General features: G+C 42.8%; 1 long non-coding RNA gene across 1 annotated transcript in view; it reads right to left on the bottom strand.

The window, feature by feature from the left end:
• Positions 1–22,483, bottom strand: part of LOC110401171 — a 122,895-nt gene that overhangs the window by 56,217 nt on the left and 44,195 nt on the right. The window contains exons 5-6 of the long non-coding RNA XR_002440298.1: positions 20,186–20,296; positions 18,870–19,020 (exon numbers count right to left, since the gene is read on the bottom strand). This is a non-coding gene — a long non-coding RNA (uncharacterized LOC110401171). The remainder of the gene's footprint in view (positions 1–18,869; positions 19,021–20,185; positions 20,297–22,483) is intronic.

Here is a 22,483-nt window from a genome sequence, read left to right as displayed (position 1 = left end):
TAGATGATCTTAGAGGTCTTTTCCAACCTTAATGATTCTATGAAATCATTGATAGTCACCGAGGTTTCCAAAACCTCATCAGCACCTCTGAAAAACAGTGCTTTTTTTTAATTGCAGTGGGGTTCAGTCTCTTACAGCCATGGGTACATACCAATACTGTAAGCACAACTGAAGTCCTGCTGCATTTTTCACTCATTAACAAGTCAAATGCGGACTACACGGAACACCTGCATTATTGTTCTAAATTGAAGATGGCTTTTCTGACCCACCAGCGTGGAAGCTGCTGAACTCCTATGGTGTAACCTTTGCTTTAGGACAACTTTTCTCTAATTGATGCGCACAAGATTCCCATGCAGGTATTGGCAGCAGGAAAGACTCTTAAGCATTTAAAAGTAAATCCTTGACGTTTATATCCCTTATAGTAAGTCCAATTATCCCCACTGTGCTCTGTTCCCCAGTTAGAAATATGATGCAGAGAAGAAAACCCAGAACACACAGTAACATTTTCCCAGTTATGTGGATTGCTGTAGATAAGAGCAATGTATATGATTCAGCAACAAGCAAGAATATTTTGGAAATGAATGAGGCTAAAGCAGCGTTTAAAGTTTTTCTGAATGGGCCAGCTTCTGTAAAGCCAGAAAATTTATAAAAATGAAATGAAACATTTTTTCCTTCCCAGTACCTAAGAGAAAGGCTTTGTCTGACCCTTTCCTTTCTTCAGAGAGGCCACATGTTTTTCCACAACTCTCCAACTATGAATAGGCACAACCATTCCAGTAAGCCGACAGTTTGTGCTGCCAACAATTATATCAGCGACCCAGGACCTTACGTGTCATTTAATAGCTACATTCATAGAGGGGGAGATGAAAAGAACAACCACAATAAGACGCAGTTAATTATGGATATGTTTAGAAACAGCCTAATGAATAATAAACAACATTTTATTTCCTGTGCCTATGACACAGTGGCAAATAATTAAGAATCAAAAGAATTCAAAGTATTAGGTAACAATCAGAAAACTTGTGCAAGGTTTTTTTCCGCTCGAGTTTAATTGGTTCATTGTTCCCATGAACCATAAACCATGGGGTTGATAGCGGTGCTAAAGTTTACTTCTATAAAGGAAGATTAACATATTCGGGAACTTTACCCTAATCCTTGTTTTGCGTTAACTCAAGCAGATTGGATTAGTAATTCTTACCTACCACCCACTAGAAGAAAACGGGCTTCTTTTCTCAGACAACTGGCTGTATTGTACCTTCATGTGCATTATCTGCACTGAAAGCATTCTGCGGAAAGAAATAATGTGAAGTGAAAGGGAAAAGGGTTTTACACTGTGATGGCAAGAAACAACTGCTGACATTGCAGAGACTGGACGCTAATGAAGGGCTAGACCCATTCCTCCCCAGTTCATGTGCTGCTATTTCAGGCAAAATGAGAATAAACCTTCCAAACTTCTCATGCAGGAAAATCACTAAAACAAAGGAAAGTCGATCTACTGATTCTGATGTGGAGAGCTGTGGGGTGCACTGGCAGAAGCCTAAGGAAGGAGCAGAGTTTCCCTCTTCATTGTCCATAGCCCAGACCATCCTGCTCCCTCTTTACATGCAGAAGCTATCCCTTTACAGAGTGAGATCCCAGCAAGAGAGAAATGCCAGCACTGACACGAGGGTCTGATGCCATCTAGGTTTCTCTGAAGCTTATTTATTTGCAGGTGTTGTCTGGATGCTTCACTGGGGAAAATGCCCTTCACCCATACATGGACACACTTGGCCAGATCTTTTTCCGCTACTTATCAACAAGCAATGTCAGGAAATCTGATTTTTTTTTTCTCTGAATAAGCAGAATCAAATTCTTTTCCACAGTATGTATGAGCAATTTCTCAGAGGAACATAGCAGCTCCATGGATCGTAGATAGAAGACCAAACCATGCAGGGCCATGGTAGAGCCTGGTACACTTGATGGTTTCTGTCTAACCTCCATTCAAGCAGAAAACTGTGAATCATCCACCAAATGTGGCAGAAGCTCATAGAAGCAAATGCCAAGGTACCAAAACGCAGCTCCTTAATGTCTTGCTCTGGTTATCTCTGCACCTCAATGAAGTCTTCTCCCAATGATGAAAGAAAATTAATTGCTCTTTGGTTGGTTTCTCTCTATTTTATAATATTAAGGGATGACTGTAAATCAGGAAAGCTTTAAAAATATTTAGTTGTCAGGACTACAGGAGCTAAAAAGCTAGCAAAGATATGTGCCCTAATGGTTGGAAAATTAGCATAAATACAGCGAGAAGCTCCTATTAAAGAGCAGAGCAACACCAGGGATGGGACAGACTCTTCAGCAAAGTCTGTTGTGATAGGATGAGGGGAAATGGTTTCAAACTAAAAGAGGGGAGATTTAAATTGGATATAAGGAAAAAAAAGGTTTTTACAATAAGGGTGATGAGGCACTGGAAGAGGTCAGCCAGAGAGGTGGCAGTGCCCCATCCCTGCAGACACCCAAGGTCAGGCTGGATGGGGCTCTGAGCACCTGATGGAGCTGTGGGTGTCCCTGCTCATTGCAGGGGAGTTGAACCAGATGGCCTTTAAGAGTCCCTTCCAACTCAAACTATTCTATGATTCTATGATTTCATGGGCAAAGAGCAACACTACCTGCTAGCTGTATGAAAGAAACCAAATGGGTAAATGGTTTTTATCTGGATTTCTATTTGGACCTCAGAACTTCTGATAAATCCCACTTACTCCTGCTAGTTAGCAGAGATATTACTGAGCTCTGAACACAGAAAAGCACCTTGAAGAAGCTCCATCTCATTCCTCTTCTTTTCAGCCTATTGCTATCTTAGATGCTCAAGGACTGACTTTTCTATTAAGCCAAACCTGATATTTTGGAAAGCAGAAGCAGCTCATCAGCAGAAAAATTACAGAGGCATTACAGCAGGGTTTCTTCAGTGTATCATGGATTTAAGAAAACAACAATCACCCCAAACTAATAACAACAGCAATGGACACATGAGATTGAGACCAAACATCTCTTGATTCTGTATAGAGTCAAGAAATTCCTTGTAAGTTATTTTACTGTCCTAAGGGTGGGGGCTATGTGCCCATCTCTGCCACGTCTCCTGTGAACCACAAACTGGTGTACCTCCATTTACCAGCCCAGCAGCCCACTGCACACTCTCCCTCCATCAACCTTCATCTGAGTACAAAAAAACACAGATTTCAGAGTGCACAGTACATGTAGCGCATCCCACAGAAGGGTCCTGACGTTGCATACACCCCCTCAGTACAAATTTAAAGCCTGTTAGCTTATTGCTGGAGCTTCTTCTTGGCATCTAGGGAACCAGATAACCCTACAGTGCCCCAAGGGACCTCCAGAATTTGAACCAAGCCTGTGTTTTCTCAGGGGGAATTTCAGGGTTTCCAGAAACAAGAGACCTGCTGTTGAGCTTTGCATTGCTATCACTCAATACCTCTTTCCTCCTGGGAAAACTGTTGATTCTGCCATATCAATAAAAGGAAAACGAGAAGTGAATCAATAAATTGCTCGGACACTTTGTATTATCCGTTACAAGAGCTGCCAGTATGAATTTTCCACCTTCTCCTTTTTTCATGATTTTACACCAAGCTGTGCAAAACGCACTGTGTATCGTTTACTGTTTGGGGTTTTATTAAGAAAAAATAAACAGAACCTCCAAGTACTAATTTCAAACTGTTGTGGTGAACTCTCCCTTTTTTTTAATTACATAATAGAGTCTTTTGTCCTCAGTTTTCCATCTGTTTGCTAAGCATTTTTCACTTGAAGACTCAATTAGGACAAAAAAAACCCCACACAATCATTCAATTCAAAAATTAATTTGGAGATCAAGGGACTGACTTAGGCCTATACCAGTGACTAAAAGCGATTCAGGCTTTGTCACATGATCCAAGAGAACTGAGCAACAACAGTTTAGCTGCTTTAATCCTCCTTAATTTGAGTGCAAAGAAATTCACATGTGCTACTAAGAACATTTTGTGAGTACACTGTGTCCATTTTTCTGGGTCCCCATGTCCAAAGACTTTGTTTCATTGAGGGCTCATGACATCCTTCATTAATAACCCTCATGCAGACAAATGAAATGTGTACTATTTTGCAGAGATAGGGAGCCACTTACCCCGAGGATACCCTGCTGAGGAAGAGGTGCTTTCCACTAACACACCTCACAAGCAGGAGTGATAGCAGCAGCAGCACCCTTAGGGATGTGGCAGTGAATTAGGCCCTGATGTTCCAGGCACGTTGCAAAACAGCGATGCCATCAATGATCCAAAGAGAATATTTAAAGAAATAATACAGCTATGCCACAGGAGGCCTTAGCAAATATAGTTTTGTGCATGCTTAGCACAGAATATAGGCTTAATAGCAAAAAAGCTACCCCCACCAGCTCTCACTACATAACATGAGTGTGCTGGGACTATACAACAGGGTATCAGTCCACCCGAAGCTTGGTTACAGCTTGTGTCAATGGGGACAGCCAAGCAAATTTTCATTAGATGGAGGAAAACTTGAAAAATCCCATCCAGCAAACACACACATGCATACGTGCTCTTTTCCTCTCTAATGCCGTGTGCGTTTGCTGGTTTTGGAAGAACTTAACTAAAGTTGGTAGGGAAAATTCCAAGCAAAACATGTAAACCTTTGCAGTAAATGTGCTGTAATTGTTCTGGGTTTGCTCTGTCTCTCTTCCTTGGCTGGTCTCATGGTGAGACAACATAATCTAAGAGATCAAAAAGCTGAAACCAGCGGTGCATGTTTCTCATCCTCCCTCTGACAAAGCAAATGGCAGTGGAGTGGTCTTGAACAGCTTGATTCAAGCAAGGAGCCACGTCCATGCCCACATACAGCAGCTCCCCTAGTTCAGTAGCTGGGTACCCAGTCCACATAAACACCTCTCCTACAGGAAACCTCCCTTCGTAGGAGCATGGATGCAGCAGCAGCCTTGTGTAGAGACTTTGCCTACAAGAGAAGCCCAATATGAATATATAACATCATTTCTCCCATTCCCTTTCTCTTCCTAGATGTCTGGTGAGGTGTCCATAGGAGTTCCATAGAATATGTGGCAGCTGCTCTGGAAAGGATAAAACCATCACACTTCTGCTGAAAAATGTGGCAGGGCAAGGGTATGAAACTGGGCTGAGGAAGCCAAAGTAAACAAGTGGGCAGCAGCCCTGGGCAGGGTGGTACACAGTAGCTCTGTACTGCAGGGCATAGATTGTTTCCTTAACCCTGCCCTGCTGGAACATGGACTCATCAAGCCTTTGCTCCTAAGTCTGCACCTTGTCTGGCTCTGCAGACACCCATTTTCCATGAAAGGTGCAGGCGGAGTCCCACCTCCAGGCATTTCACATTGAGCACTGCATACAGATTCAGCTGGGATTTCACAGAATCATAGAATCATTAAGGTTGGAAATATCACTAAGATCATCAACCCATCACCACCACACCACTAAGCCAAGTCCCTCAGTGCTACATCTACCCTTTTATTGAACACCTCCAGGGACCATGACTCCACCACCTCCCTGGGCAGTCTGTTCCAGTACCTGACCACTCTTCTGGAGAAGAAATTTTTCCAAATATCCAACCTGAACCTCCACTGGCACTGCTTCTAGATATTACCACAACTTAGCTATAACTGAAAACCATTTAGCACACAGAAGTCTCAAGGGGCTCTTTGTCCCCACCTTTGCCTTAATTTACAGCTACATGAAGGCATGCGGTTAGCTGACACGCTGGGAAGAAGCATCCAAGCCACACCAGTTGTAGGAATCTGTTCATTTAGATTACAAACCTCCAAAATGCTGGAAGGTCGATTACAAAAACAACCAAACAAAAGCGACAATGACAACCCTGCGGCTCCGTTAAAGGAAGGAGCTGTACAGAAAGGTCCGTGTGGGAGAACCAACCAATTCAGCATCAAAGAGAGAAGCAATAACAAGCAAGGCTTGCCCTCCCCTTCCCCACACAGAGTGTTTTATCTCGTCAGAGTGGTGGTGCTGGCAAGGCGCCAGGGATCTCGTCGATAGATCCAAGCGGTGCTGATGAAGAAACGCAACCAAAGTAATTAATGATGGGGGAGGACTGGCTCCCGGTGCTCGCGGCGGAGCTGGGATCTGACTCATTCTTTGCAACAGTTAACCCCAGAAAGAGTCAATTAGAGCAGGACTTCCCAACCTTTTGCAAAAGATGCTCTCGCTTTCAATTAAAATGGCTCTCTAGGAACCCTGAGCAGCAAGTTTTAGTCAGCAGGCTGCACAGAGCATCAGGCTTCCTGTGCCTTTGTAGTTTCTGAGTTTCTCTGACATGCCAGTTTTTAATTTGCAAAAATATTGTCTGGATTTCGCCCAGGATTTCAGATGGTTTTCAGCACTCTCTGTGCTCTCTTCAATACTCCAGACAAGGTTCAGATTAGCAATAGTCCAATATTAGTAACGGCACTTGCTCTGATTTTCTGGACAGTGCTTGATTCTCCCCATATTTGGGTCAATACTGTTCATGTTTGCCAGTGTTGGGTCAGTATTCTGCAGCATTGCATGGCTGTATTCGCTCCATTCTCCTCCAAAGGGGTACAAGGTTTGTCCATGATCAAAACATAATATAGGATGGGTTTTGAGGCTATGAAGCTGATGTCAGCCTCCTATCACCTTGGTTCAGTTTGATATTCAGTAGTGCTTCCATTCTGTCTCCCTCATTGAAGACGGAAAGCACAAGCCAGTAAATCTAGGTTGAAAAGCAGAGATGATTTAATTTGTCTGTTCTCTCATACATCCTTTATGACAAAATAATAACATATGAGAGAATTGCGAAGGAATCTGAATCTTTAGTTTTTCAATTTGTTGTTGTTGTTTTTGGGGGAATATCTGGGTATTATTAAGCAAATCTGAATCCCTCCCAGCAAGTCCTAAAGACCCACAGGTTCTTTCTCTGCCTGTTAGCCATGCTGGCTCTGCCAATGGACAGAAAGGGATTCAGCCTTTGTTTTCCATTACCTTCCCCTTGAGCTTCCAGTGTCCACTTCCTCAGCAGGGCTCTTCTTAGGTCAAGGCCCTGCTTTATGGGCAATCCACAGAACTCACCTTGAGGTGATGCTGAGATCAGGAACAGGTTAAAATAAAGGTTGGTTTACTGCACATTCTGACTTCGCTTCTGTTCTCCAAGCTCCTACTGCCACTCATGATGGCAATACTCCCTCTGTAGTGGAGAGGTAAGATCTTAAGCTTTATCCTCCATTTTGATACACAGATAATCACCCCAAAAACTCAAATTGCCAAATATTTACCCTATTGCTGGACACTCTCACAGATACATTTTCCTTCCTCACAGCCTGTTTTCAACACACAAAACCAAGGTTCATTTCCATGACATTCATCTACAGGAGCTGATCTTCATCTCAACTGGAGATGACATTTTCTCTACCAGGGGGTAGAAGCTTTGTTTTATATTGTTAGAAGTAGCAAGTTCAAATCCTGTAGAGAGGGTCACTTTTTTTTTGCAATAAACTCTTCATATTCTTTATCTCCTTGTTAAATGTACATTAAATATCATTATCACCCAATATATTTTCCACTGAATGAAAATATTTCAATAGTGCTTTTGCCCGAAGATGTGAAATAATATACCATTTTATGAGTAATTTTCACGAAATTTTGCATGCATCCAAATCCTGTGAGGTAGGGAACACACTTTGTTTGAACTTTATAGCCTTCTCATTCAGTTTTCATTAATAATTTTTCCCTTAATTCTCAATAGGTTTATCTTGAATTGAGGGAACAATATCAGAGCCCTCCTGTAGCTTGTTTAATATCTGTAAATTTCCATGGCTGATAAGCGTCATCTGCGCATATGAATAGAGAAGTAAAATAGTGAATGTGGGAGAAAAAAAAAAGCAAATTAAAGGGGAGACTGCAAGATGCTATGAGGTGATAATCAGAGCAAAAGGTTTGGCTTCATCAGGTAAAGCTGCTAGCAGAGGACCAGTGATTGCTGTTCGTCCTCTAAACAAAACTCAAAGTTTTAAATATGTTACTCTCAAAAAACATTTTTTGATGGGTGGAAAACACTTTCTAGTGGAGTTGTTCACATGCCACTGGTCTGAGCTGTGCTCATTCACACTCTCTGCTTGCTAGAGGTACTGGCAAGGATACTCACGTTTCCTGGCCCAGCAATCCAGTTTCTACCAAACTATTCACTTTCCTAAACAAGAACTCTGGCCCATGTTCAGCTCCTCTCCTCTAGTCAGCCACCTTCCAAACTAAGATCCAAGACCCTTGCCCTTGTCAATTCCTACCTCACGGCCCATGACTACGTGCAAAATTTGTGCACTCCATCTCTGAGCTAAGCACAGTAGAGTCATAGAATCATAGAATCATTAAGGTTGGAAAAGGCCACTAAGATCATCTAGTCCATCCATCTTCCTCATCTCCCTGAGCCAGAAATCCAGTCCTTATCCATTATGCTCCTGGCCCTTTTTTAAATGCTTGGCTGTACAACACAACTTGTTCTCATGAACGCTCCCAGTTTGCACAGTCCTTTGTTGCAGCCATCACACGCAAGAAAGAGAAAGAAGACAGTACATTGTGGTGTTTTTAGCAAGGCAAAAGTTCCCTGTGGAACAACCACATAGAATCACAGAACAGCTCGGGGTGGAAGGGACCTCAAAGATCATCCAGTTCCAGCCCTGCTGCCATGGGCAGGGTTGCCAGTCACTAAATCAGGCACCAGATCAGGCTGCCTAGGCCCCCATCCAGCCTGGCCTTGAACACCTCCAGGGATGGGAGACCACAGACCTTGTTGCACTTAAATCATTGCTCCACAGAGGACTGTAGCATTTGTAGAGAAATGTAGGCTGATTCTGGCAGGAGATGTAATTCTGATCCTACAAGCTATCCTGTCTAGACGGGACTGGGGGCTGACTCTGAACACCGGAAAGACAAGACCTGAAGGAGGAAATGAATTTCCGTGGAGCCACAGGATGACTCATGGTGTCGGTCACCAGGATTTATCAACAAGCAAATTCTTTTCCAATCCTGTAAATACTCAAAGCTCTGACACCCGCAGACCTCACATCTCTAATTAAAAATGGCCATGAATACTTCAATAAACGACGCAATCCATCATGCTCAGGACATAATAAAGGGGCACAGAGTGGAAAAGAAGCTTTGCCCCTGTCCTATGTGCCATACTGTATGTGTTTCACCGCAGGGAAGCATGTGCTAATTTCTTACCTCTCTGCTGACTGCACTGTCCTTTTGCATAGTTGCTGCTAAACTGCATGAAAGGTATTTCTAATCTCGTGACGGTGACTGAAAAGGGTTGGAGGACACAAATTAAGTCTCATAGCAATAGAGCAGCCCAAGAATGGAAGGTCAGCCAGTTGACTCTTCCCAGAATCCCCTGAACAATGCAATTATTCATGAAGGAAATTTCAAATTATTTTCATTAGACTTCTGTTTTACCAATCTAACCAAAGTGATTAATTAGGGATTAAAATATTTACTCTGCACATGCTGCCTTGGCACGGCACTAGAATATTTAAGCATCGTGCTAAAAGGGTCAGCTGTCTCCAGTACTGTTTGGAATTCATTCTCTATTTTCTGTGTAAAAGGGCATTGACACTCATGTCTATACTACACTTAGGATCCCATCAGGGACACAGAAAGAGAATCGTGTCTCCCTTGCTGCCCTTGTAGCTGCCCCAAGCCCCCCAAATTCCTAAGTATGGCTGCTTGGGCTGAGAAGCAGACAACAGCAGCCTCAATGACTGCAGCAAGGCTCTGCAGCAGTCTCATGGTTGAACACCTATTCCACAGAGCCAGAAAGGAGGGAGATGCTGATGAGAACCCTGAGGGACCAGCCAGAAAAGACAGCGTTGAGCAGGAAGACCAGAGTTGGACTCAGGTTTTAGACCAGTTATGGATGTCCTGCATAACCCCTGCCAGTTTCTTACCCTAAGATGTGTCCCGATTTCTTAGATTGAATTCAGAGCTCTGCAGCTCCAGGATGAGCATTTGTTCTGTTTGGTAAAGAAGAGTGGTGCTTTAACTGTGGCCTGCTAGGGAGTTAAATACTCCTCTGGTGAGGTCACAGAATCATTGAACACCCTGAGTTGGAAGAGACCCATGAGGATCATTGAGTCCAACCCCTGGCTCTACACTGAACCACCCAAAAACCAGACCAGGTTATCAGGATGTAGCCCAAAGGAAGGTGACACTACTGCATATTCTCATGCAGACATCTCACAAATATTTGTCTTCGCCTGGGCTTTGATTAAGCATTAGAAACAGCTGACACACAACTAGGACCTACCTGATTACCAGCATGGAAGATCACATTAGATTTAGGAGCCTTGGAAACATGGACTTTGTCAAAATAGTAAATGCTTTCACTGGCTGTGAAACTCAAAGATAGAATTAGTTTGCATCCTTCTGTGAGACAGTTTGATGGAAATGTCTTGCTTACTGCAGTCCTTTCCCACAGTTGCAGCAGCAACTGCAGATCAGGGCCCAGGGCAAACACCAATTCACACAGATATCGAGGGCTCTCCTGGAACCGATTTGCAATTCATCTCTCACCCTCACCCCGTTTGTCCAAGTGAATCCAAAATAATGGAGTATGCAATAAGGAAAGACTCCAAAAAGGGTGAACATGAGATACCGTGCAGCTAATGGTCTGTCTGCACAGTGCTGAAGATTGGAGGGGCTTTTCTGGCATGGCCATCCAACACCTCCTGAGCAAGCACGTGTCTCTGCAGGATAGTTAAAATGCATGGTACCTCAGAGCTGGTGAGTGCTGCCACTGCAACCTCACCAAGATGAAAAAGATGTATAACAGGATTTGCATTCCTTTCCAGACTGACTGCTGCAAGCAAACATTTCAGCACTTATTTGTTAGCAATATTATTAGAAGTCCCAACCCATTTCCTGGCTGGGGCATGTTTCCTCGAGGGGACTGAAGTCACCTGTCACTTTCTTTCTCATGTTACTTAATCGTTTTAGTCCAAGCAGTAAGCTGCCAATCATATTTAATATTTAGTCACCTTGAATGCATTGCTACTGATTAAATAGACTGCTATTTCAGTAAACAACTGATGAGAGAATACTTACAGCTTCATTATAATTATTCCAGCAGATATTAGAGCATTATTCATATGTAACTCCAAAGAATATTTAGGTCTTCTCCTATTTATTTCACAAACAACATATTAATTGCTATCATATTAGCAGAGCTATCAGTACTAATTGGATAATACCCCTTCGAAGATTTTTCTTGTAGCAGCCTCTTTTGCTTGCATGTTTTTAATGCATCTCTGGTATTAAGGATCTCTGTTGATTTCCCACAAAGAAATGCACTCTTATGAGTTTATCAGCTCTGCACCTATACACACTTTTTGGTTGGGTTTGTTTGTAATACGGTGAAAACAAGCGGCCCCTACAAGAAGAAGAATCATTGAGTCATAGAATCAGAATGGCTCGGGTTGGAAGGGACCTCAAAGATCACCTAGTTCCAACCCCCCTGCCACGGGCAGGTTTGCCAACCACTAAGTCAGGCTCCTGGTCAGGTTGCCCAGGGAAAGAAGAGGATGGTAGGACCATGTCTGTACCATGATTTGTGGCAGAGGCTTGAAGAATTCAGGACTGTTGAGATACTCCATGGCCTTATCCATGATACATCCCGTACCCTAGGAAAAACATATTCCCAAGGGCATGAGGGCTCCTTTTCAAACAACCTTGAAAAGATGATCAAGAAAAGCAAACTCATCGTTAGTATGACTTAAACTTTGGTTTTACTTCCAGAAGTATTGAAAAACACTGCTGCAGAAGCAGATTGGAGCTGGGCAGCAGGTTTTGGTTAATCACACGTTTCATAAAGCTCTTCACACGCTACTGGTAAATTTATTGAGTGGGTTTTTTTCTAGAAAAGGAAAAGGGAAGAAGAAATTTCAGAGCAGTAAAGATGATCCGTGTCACCATCAGCTACGCAGGATCTTCAGGCCTTGCTTCTAGAAGGAAGGTTTTGTTTAGAAACTCAGCAAGGGCCGTTTTTTCAAAGGAACAGATAATACATGTGTTTGTTTCGCTTCAGTGAGAGAAAATGAGAAATTGCTGCTTCAGGTTGACCCAAACATTTCTCCTTGTTTCTTCCCACCCACTCACCTCCTCTCCTTCCTCCCTCAGTTTTTCAGTTTGACCACTGAACTGAAAAATTAATTATTCTTACAGCTCTATTAAAGGACGACTTATGCCAGGCTGCTTACAGACAGTCTAGCTGATGTATATTAAGTATCTTCATTTCTTACTTATTTTTTCCCTTTCTTTTAACATCTATCCCTGCCTTTGTTATTTTTAAACAACAAAATCCTTTCAAAGTGCTCAAGTGCACATAGGGTGCCATGGGTTGTACATTAAGCAAATATGCACTAAAAGAAAATAAAATGTGAGCCTTAGAAACACCAGTAATAATGATGACGAAGTTGAACTAGAATGGTAAAATTGTCTCTTCACTTCACAGTCAGAATTTTGTGCTACACGCAGAATCCTCAGGCACACGCGGCCAAAGCTGTGCACAGTGATGATTTTCTACCCAGGAAAACAACTCGAAATGCAAAAACCCAACCTTCACACAACCTGGTGAAGAGGAGCACCACACAAGCAAAGCGTGAGCAGGTTCATATTGCCCTCTGTTTCTTCTGCTGCTTTGCGTTTGTGCCTCCACATTCTGGGGGGCTCCAGAGGTGCAGGATCACGTCTGCAGGCAGCAGCAGCTCAACTCCATGCACAAAGTGATGCAGTTCTCAACTTGGGGCTCTTTTCATTTCCAAGAAATAGCAAAATCTGAGCGATGAGAACGCAAAAGAATAGGTTTCACTGGAGAAATTTCTGGGCACAAGCAACAGCATGGTGGGAAAAAATAGATGTTATGTGAAAGCAGGATAGGGTCCAGATATGACCCAGCAGCTGAGATAAAAGCAACAGCTTCTTCCCTTTGTAGCTCCATCAGATCTTCCTGATTTCTCAGGAACATTTGCTAAGCTTGCTTTCTTCTTGTGTAAATCATTCAGGTGAGTAGGGAACACCTGGCTTGGAGAAACAGAATAGGGCAATCAACAGAATTAGCATTGACTGTGGTTGCTCTCTGCTAGGGTTAATTAAGCACGCTTCCTCAGCAGCAGAACTTGAAAAATAGAGAGAAGGCAGAATTTCAGCCGGGGCAGCGCAACCACGTGGCCGTCAACCCTGTGCTCTTCTTTTCCTTCCATCCCTCTGTTTGGATCCAGCCCACAGCCACAAATGGATTTGTCCATCCCTACACTGAAGCCTTCCTGTCCAGCTACCAGCCAGCAAGGCTGCAGCTTTCACTGCAGGCTGTAAAAGCAAAGCTGAAATAGCTGCAAGTAGATATGAGGTGTTTTTGATCTATGGGATTCCATGCAGGGAGTGCACTTCCAAAAGAGATCATATAAAGTGTCCAGGTGTATTTGCATCACTTCCTAAGACATTAGATTGACTTAGAAGAACCAATAGAGAGCAACTACATGCAAAGGCTTGCATTGCTGCAGGAGACAGAAACGTCCACAAATCTCATCAGCGCCTGCTTGCTTAACCACAGTAACACTGACCATCGCCTCAAAACACAGAACACCGAAGGATCAGGTAAGTCACATCACTACACAAATTATTACGTCCTCTTAAGCAGTATTTCAGGGTGTACAAACAAAGAATCACAGAATGGGCTGGGTTGAAAAGGACCATAATGATCACCGAGTTTCAACCTCCCTGCTGTGTGCAGGATCAAGAACCACTAGACCAGGCTGCCAGAGCCACATCCAACCTGGCCTTGAATACCTCCAGGGACGGGGCATCCACAACCTCCTTGGGCAACTTGTTCCAATATACACAATATACACACTGTTCTTAAACTTATGTTTTCCTCTCATTTTTTCTCCAAACAGCTATATGGAAACATTCTCTTCCAGCCCAGCTAAAAGAGCAGGCAGGAACAAACATTAAAATGCTCAGAACATCTTAAAGAACAGAGCTAGGGATTTTTATTGTTGTTTCATAACTTTGCTTTAATCAACTTTTTATCCATTGACTCACTTGCAAGTTCCAACCAATATAATTAGTACTATCTAAATTAGTTATCACTCAAAATTACTTCCTTCTTCGAAAAAACAGTTTTATTTCAAAATTATAGGTGTTGCCATAGGCTATGCCAGAACTATATGCATGGGCACATTTTAAGTAGATAATATTTTTAATCCTAATTAAAAAAAAATATTCTTCCCCTTCATAGAATGTTAAGATTTGTGAATGACCTTATTTTCGTTTTGATAGACACACGGTAACAATCAACCGCTTCTCATTCGTATACATCCTCTGCACCTTCCATTGAAATATTACATTGTTCAGCTAAGCTCTTATATAAACTGAATGCACATTTTTCATTGTCGGGTTTGTTCTCATTTCATTGCACACTTGCTATAGAGCAAAGAAGGCAGCACTTCCAGAGGGTGCCTATTTCAGAACTGTTATTTACACACTGCCTTCAGTAGCAAGGCTGTGCTTCCAGTAGATGCCAAACGCCATCAGTTCCTCTTGATTTCAGTGGAAAGTGCAAGTGTTCAGTACATCTGGTAAAACACCAGGCAGCTCACAGCAGAATGGAGCTGCAGACATCAAGTCACCTGGCTGTGGCCGCAGACCCAGGGTTCACATTTGGAAAGGACCAAAGTGAGTCGTCAAAGATTTGCATTGCAAAAGGACCGAAGCAAGAAGTGAAGAGGAGACCACAACAGGCTGCCCAGGGAGTGGTGGGGTCAACAGCCCTTGGAGGTGTTCCAGAACCGTGGAGATGTGGCACTGAGGGACGCAGTCAGTGGGCATGGTGGGGGTGGGCTGGGGTTGAGCTTCGGGATCTTTTCCAATCTTAATGATTCCGTGATTCTTTGGAAATGCTGACCCTGGTGGAAAACTTCAGGCACTCAAGTCTGGAAATGCTGCCTGGAGATTTTATACATCTTTGCATCACTCAGGCCATTGGGAGGCATGCAATCTCAACACTGCTGCATGGGCATAGGATTTAGTTGTTGATCTTTTATCACAAATCAACATGAAAGCGTCCAGGATGAAGTGCAGGACGAAGGATACGTGAGGAGACCTGACATAGGCAGCCGATGGGCACTTGGCTGGGAGGTCAGCTGCACTGCCCCACGTTGGAAAGCACCAGCCCTACTAACAGGCCACTTCAACTCTCACACCCCAAGGCCTTTTAATGCTGTACCACAGTGCATGGCACACAAGCCAGCTTTCTCCTTTGCTCTCCTCCCGCGCTGCAACAACAACGCTCATCGCAGGCTGCAGCACAAGCTTCCCCTTCTACACATCCACCTTCAGTCCCACTCCCTCCCTCTCTCCCAGTTTTATGCCACAGGAATAAAGAACGGGGGGTGGGAGGTGCAGCAGGAATCAAAGCGACCTTATCATTTACACGTATCATTTGAAATTTGGTAAAGAGAAAGCTGAATAATTTCCCACAACCTGAGGGCAGCGCTATCTTTCATCCTGGCTTGTTCTGCTATTTACAAGAAAAACCTGCATAATTACCAGAGCAAATGCCACGTCACAGCCCGCACCTGCTATAAGTAAGATAGAGAACATGTTTCTGAAAGTAACAATTAAATAAAGCCATCCATCAATCAACCTCGCGTCGTTTTGCAGCTCCTGTGTGCTTTAAAAGGAGCAAAACAATGTATTTGTGCAATGAGCTTCTCCCCCTCCCCCCCATTTTTAATGGCAATTATTGCATGTAAACTAGCTTTTGTAGGAACGGTGAAGCAGATGGATGCGGTCTGAAAAAAAGAAAAAATAAGCAAATACACCCACTGGAAAATCAAAAAGATAAAAACGCAAAGTCACTGTGTGTGTAGTTGTCTGTATGCTATGAAATGGTTCTTTTTAGACTCTGCATCTGAATATTCCCAATGGAAATGTTATTATAAAAGACAACAGGTTGTTCCAGCGGAACTGATCAAAAAGTGTGATTGCATCTTCAGGCACGGTCCCATGATGGGACTGACAATCCTGAGCTAAAGAATTATTTTTACCCAGCAGCTATCTCTCGAGTTGAAGAGCTATCCGAGAAGAGACAAAAGTGCTTGAAATTCGGGGAAGCAGTGAGAGGGGACGTGTGAGGAGAGGAGTGACGGCAGGGAAGCATCTTCTCTTCTGTTTTTGTTTCTCCTTTGAGCTTCCTAATACTGCTGCCAGACCTGGCAAGCACAGTGTCCCTTCCATACTGCATTCAGAGAGACGATTCAGGCTCTCTCTGGGGCTGTAGTAGGTTTATGATGCAAAAATTCATCCCAGCCCAAGCCAAGGGTACAGATGGGTGATGGACCTTTCCATGGATGATACAAAGGCTTGATGCCTGGGCTCAGACACCTAGACATTCCCCACATCTGTCCATGTGCCTCTTCCCACATCTCTCATGACCTGTTTTCCACTCTGTGCATGTACATTCCTTTTATATTGTGCCTTAGCATACAACTAGGAGGAGCAACTGGGTGGGACATTTATCCTGTGTCACCACCAGAGAGGGCCAGATGTCATTGGTTCTCCTCTGCCAATGGACAAATTCACAGCACTAAGTCATGCCACATGACAATTTCGGAAGGTTGCATGCAAGTTAGGAATATGAGGAGTAAGCAGGTGGAGGGCTCTACTTTCCATTAAGGATTTGTTGACAAAGAATCTGTTGGCAGTCAGTAGATTAATAGATGTTTCTGTAAGCAAGCTATGAATTCCTACAGAGCTGAGCAAGGCAATGATCCCAGCTCATGACCCCACTGAGCACTTTGAGGCTTACAATTCTTTTTTTCCCAACTTGTGATGCTTAAAATTTTACTAAAATGGTCCAGCCTCTGCCCAGTGTATTTAAAACAGTTGCCAGTACTGTTTTAATTCATTACCTCCAGAGACCTCTCAGAAGCAGTTCTTCCCACTTTGGAAACCCTTGCTTATGAGCAAGCAAATACCCAAATCCTGCCTTCAAAATGCTAATGACAGCTTTTATTGCCAATTAAGCCTTTATAAAGTGCTAAAGGATCCATTCTTGGAATACAGTATAGCTAAGAAGCGTGTGCAAAAAGGCACCATATCGTAAACAGGAGGCAACAGAAATGGTTCAGGAAGAAAATCCCAACAGATCCCTCCTACAGGCAAACAGGCCTCAAGAAATACCCTCCATAATCACCTCTTCAGACAGCAAGGAAATGACTTCTGGGAAGGATTTACTTCCTTCCCTTTTCAGCAGCCTGGATATCAGGAAACTCTTCCTGAGATTTGCAGTGGTTCCTACTTAAAGAGTAATTTATTGACATTCCTAAGAGAGAAAGCTTTAATTCACAAAATATTATTCATCAAAACGCTACAAAAATGGCAGTTTTATTCTGATCCTAATCTATAAAGCTTTTTGTCTATCTTTAAAGCTATGGTTATCTTGAAGTGCTTAGTCTCATATTCATTGCTTTTATAATTGGACAACACAGAACAATGGGAGATTTACTAGTTTATTAAGAACCAAAATGAATGTAATCCAATATCACCCTTTGTTGAAAGCCACCTACAAAAGAATTGCACGAGGATGTGAAATGAATAATCTTTCTTGGTTTTCTCCTCTTGAAAGTGCCTTTATAGTGCCTTTCCAGAGCATAATAAATGGCAATATGTTATGGAAAATTGCTACAAGTCTTACCAGGTAAACAAGTTCTGTAGATTTTTGGGAACTGGTGCAGCTTGTATCTAATAAATGTTCCCACAGAGGAATTCATTGTTGGAATGATATTGAGAAAAGGGATTTAAAAAGAAAGACATGAAACCACCAATCTAGTTCCTGTTCTGCATACAGCAATATGGCCATTCAACCTAAACTCCACTGCCTATTTCTCATCATTAGAGATGGACTTGTGAATAGAACAACGTTTCTAAAGTGGGAAACTAAAAGTCATGCAACAGAAAGTAGGAAAATTCAACACCAGGAAGAGAAACTGGAAACAATTCACTTGGCAAAGTGTATGCCATCCTCTGTATGTTTACCAGTCTTTTGAAAATCTATGGAATATACAACATTGAGGAGAACTGAAATCTTCAAGGATAAGACCATTGAAAAAATGCGAATGGTGTGTCCCAGTGATGTATCTGGCTCAAAGAAAGAGATTTTTATGCCTTCTTGCCACTGACAGAACAAATTTTTCAAGTCCTGTATCCTGTGCATGTTGTGATATAGGTGGAACAGGTGGAAAAAAAAATAAATCATACATTCAGTTTTGGGTAAAAATGTGCTTTTTTTTTTTTTTTTTTGCAGTGGGCTCATAAAGTGTCCTTCATTTCTTTGCTACCGTGACTTCTGGAAGCCTGGTTCACATCAGAGTTGCAGCTGTCTATTGCAATGCTCTATTGTTGTTCAGGTATGACTTAATTACAGTATTTTCTTCTCAGACCCTAAAAGTGCTTTTACAAAGAAAGAGAACATCACTGTGTTCATTCTACACACAGAGAAACCGAGGCCAAAAATGACAAAAAGTTACTTGCCCTGATAACCAGACCCTGAGACCAGATCAATAAGAACTATTGCGAATCACTGCTCCCTGACAGATGGAAAGGTGTGTTCTATGAAATAAGCAGCTTCCAGGCTTTATAGCAGGGCAAATAATAAATACATCAAACTCCTTCAAAAAGACCTTCAGATGGGTATTGAGAGCTTCAGGAGGAAACCAGAAAGCACTAATAGTAATAAGCTAATTATATTTCATTTATGGGTTTTGTGATGGTTCTACCTGTTATTCTTACCTCATTCTCTCACATTGTGAGCTTACAGTCTTTGCATCTCCTGGGTGGTCAAACAAGATGCTGGTGTCCCAAAGAGAGAAAGTTCTGGTTCTGGAAGGCAAGGTTACCTTGCCCATCTCCAGGAGGAACTGCGCTGTGCATCACTGGAAAGCTGGGAAGAAACATGGGAAGGGCTCAGCATGCAGACTGTAAAGCTCAGCTTCTCCTTCCCCACAGCTAGTACTGCAAATAAGCCCCCGCTGCCACCAGAGCCAGGCACTAAAATCCTTCCCATGGTGAAACTCAAGAGCAACGACACGTTGAATTGGTGCCGAAGAGTCTGCCAACTTCTGCTATTACTGAAAAGCTGATCCTAAGGGATCTCCAGGCATTTACACCTTGGCCAATCTCAAATGCACCTCAAAGAGTGCATCACTTTGAGATCCCTCAGGGAGATCACTTCTAAGATCATTTATAACGTTAAACGTTTCTCATTGGCTGGAAGAATAAATAAACGTTGTCAATTTCCCTGCTTTGTTGCAGCTAATGGCAGGGCAGGACATCAATTGTTTCTTTCCTCAGGACTTGTATGCTCCTCTGCTTTTCCCCATAGATGCTTTTTTATGAAGAGTAAAAAAAAAATGTAATGAATAAATTGAAAAAAAAAATGCTTGTAGACCCAAAAGAAAGAATGCATCTATTATAAAATAAAATCTCTTTTAGCAGCTATTAGAATGCATTAAAAATATTCACAGGACTCTCCCCTCCAGTTATGTTGCAAAAGCCATGCAAATAATAATTGTGGCTAAGTGCACTACAGTGACAGTCAATATTGTACTTCCCAAGCTAGTACTCATTATTCTTTATGGAACTCATGCATTTTGTGAAAGATCAAAAGATTTACATATCATATGGAGTGCTTTAGGGAGTGACTTGCTGTGCACTTTAAATGCACAATGTTCCACAGTCACTTAAATACAGATTTCATTTCTCTCTTCTGTGCGATATTAAATTTGAAAAAGGAGAGGGCGAGAGACGAAGTCAACTTGGGTACCTTTGTTCACATCATGAAATACAATTTTAATTTGGTTCCGATACAGAAGTTTAATATTTTTATGGGACATTATTGAATAATCTGCTAGGCTCAGCACTGGCCTTTGCTCAGGAAAGAGATGAAAGAAATCAATTTTTTTTTTTTTATGAGCACTGCAGGCAAAATCATCTGCTCTTCCATGCCCTGGAAAAAGGGACGGACCTCTCTGCAGCCTCCCCACTGCTTGCCTGGACTATACTTGTGGGTGTAGGAAGGAAGAAGGAGCCACAACCTATTTCCTTACAGTGAGAAAGAGGGACAACGTTGGTATTTCTGTGCTGTTCTAGGCTGCAGGAGGAACAACGGCATCGCTCGCGTGCCCCTGGGTGAGCCACTGCACACAGCCTCTTCTGTGCTACGTGGAGACAAAAACACATTTTTACCTTGCCAGGATGTTGTGAGGATAAAGAAATGCATTAAGGACAGCTGAATGGTCAGTTACTATGGTAATACAGCCACATGGCTGCGCAGAGGGGCTCTGAGGCCATATTTGCCATGCCTGTGCTCTGCTCTACATATTCACACTCCCGAGACCTGGATGTGCCTTGCCCTTCCGCAAGGGCACTGAGCAAAGCCTCTCTGTGTTCTCTATACCTCCATTCAGGTATTTATGGACATGGATGGGATTGCCCTGAGCCTCTCCTCACAGCAGAGCTACTCCAGACCCTTGGTGGCCCTACGCTGGGCTCTCTCCAGCATGTCCAGGTCTCTCTTGCATTGGGGACCCAGAACTGGACTCAATCCTCCAGGTGTGGCCTCACCAAGAGCTGAGTAGATGGGAAGGATCACCTCCCTTGATCTGCTGGTGATCCTTTGCCTAATGCAGCCCAGTATATCATTGTCCTTCTTAGCATCAAGGGCACACTGCTGGGGTCCTGTTCTACTTGGTGTCCACTGTGACTCCAGGACCGATCCTGTGGAGTCTTTTCCCAGCTGGATGGCCCCAGCATGTACTGGTGCCTGGGTTTGTTCCTTCCCTGGTACCCAAGGAAAGGGTTAATGGGACAACTGTCTGTCATTCAGGTCTACTCTAGCAACAGGAAACCAGGGCACTATCTGGCAAGTCTCTCTACACTAGCAAGGTCACAAAAATGTATCCCTGCTCCTCCTATGAAGAAAGAAAAGAAAGGCTTCTGAATAAGTAATTAGCCCTTTATTTTTATGGAAGAACAGGAAGGTTTTCATGAATAGGAAATCTACCCAATTTGTTTGCTTCTGGTACATTCTGCATTATTTTCCGAATGAAGCGAATGAAAAACCTCTTTAATGAAGCATAACTATGTTGTGATTAAGGCTTATTCTGTCTAAATATTGACTCAGATAACATTTTCTCAGGACGAACAGACCATAACCCATGAATCTGGCATCAAAGCCAGGAAGATTAATAGGAAACATGCATTTTCTGGTTGTCTGGAGAAAAGTTTGATGTGGCCAAGGCAACAGCCAGAGACTTTTCTCATTATTTACAAGATCCAGCCAGCAAGTTTTCAAGAAGCTGCAGTTTTCTCAATCCATTGGACATCTGAAAGCTCAGGAACCAAGTGGCTCTTTCCTTTGCTCTCTGGTTAGCACAACAGAGACAAGAAAAGAGTGGCAGGAATTTCTGTAAGATGACCCCATTGTCTTGGAGCAAAGATGAACCACGGACTCTTGCAAGCCCTACTGAAGTATGACTGCTTTCTAGCTCTTTGACCTGCACCTGCAGGTAAAATCAGAATAAGCCAGGCATTCAGTTATTAATCCTGGCCTAAACCATCCAGAAGAGGAGCAGATTGACTAGTGCTTGGGAAAAGAAAGAGCTAATTGAAAAAAGGGGCATTTGGAATGTTAGCTCCAAGAAGAACAGTCAATTCTCCTGGACACGTTTGGGCTTCTGCCAATTTGTATGGTGCAACATTTTCTCATTCAAAAAGCAAAGGTTTGTTTTTCTTTCATAAATGAGACGCATTATCGAGAAGGACCATGTTGCAAGGGAACGTGTGTGAAAGATTTTCATTTTAACCATTTAACCCTAGTTCAGATAGGATTCTGTCTTGATAAAAAACAAACAGCAGGAATGGATCCCTGCCCCGCACAACATGTAATGAGAGAAGGAATAAAAAACATGTAGAAAACTGCAAAAACCACAGAAAACAAAGCTGCAGGGAGGGTTACCAACCAGCCCGCTGCCTAACAGCAACTCCATTCCTGAGTCCCCAGTCCAGAACTCAACATATCTTCTGTGAAGCAATGAACAGAGCGTGATGTAGACAAAGAAATTCAGGAATAGGGTGTTTAGGCTTGAATTCATCCCAGTAGGATGCACTAAATTTCTCTTCTGCAGATAAAACAGCCACTGAACCAAGAGTTGTATGCCAGGCTGGGGCAGGAACTATTAGAGCAACAATTTAATTCCTTGAGATCTATCTGATTGTTCATTCTGGCATTCAAAACTCTTAAAAGAAGAAACGTAACTTTGGCCATACCTCTATGGTCTGTTGTGGACAGTGGATGGATTTGTACTATGACTTTCTTACAGGGAAAGGGGAAGGGGCAGGGGAAA

Source organism: Numida meleagris, chromosome 6 (assembly GCF_002078875.1).
Source record: "Numida meleagris isolate 19003 breed g44 Domestic line chromosome 6, NumMel1.0, whole genome shotgun sequence".
In the NCBI taxonomy this organism is placed as follows: domain Eukaryota; kingdom Metazoa; phylum Chordata; class Aves; order Galliformes; family Numididae; genus Numida; species Numida meleagris.
The sequence above is the reverse complement of the archived record's forward strand: the minus strand, read 5'-3'. Positions and strand labels throughout refer to the sequence as shown.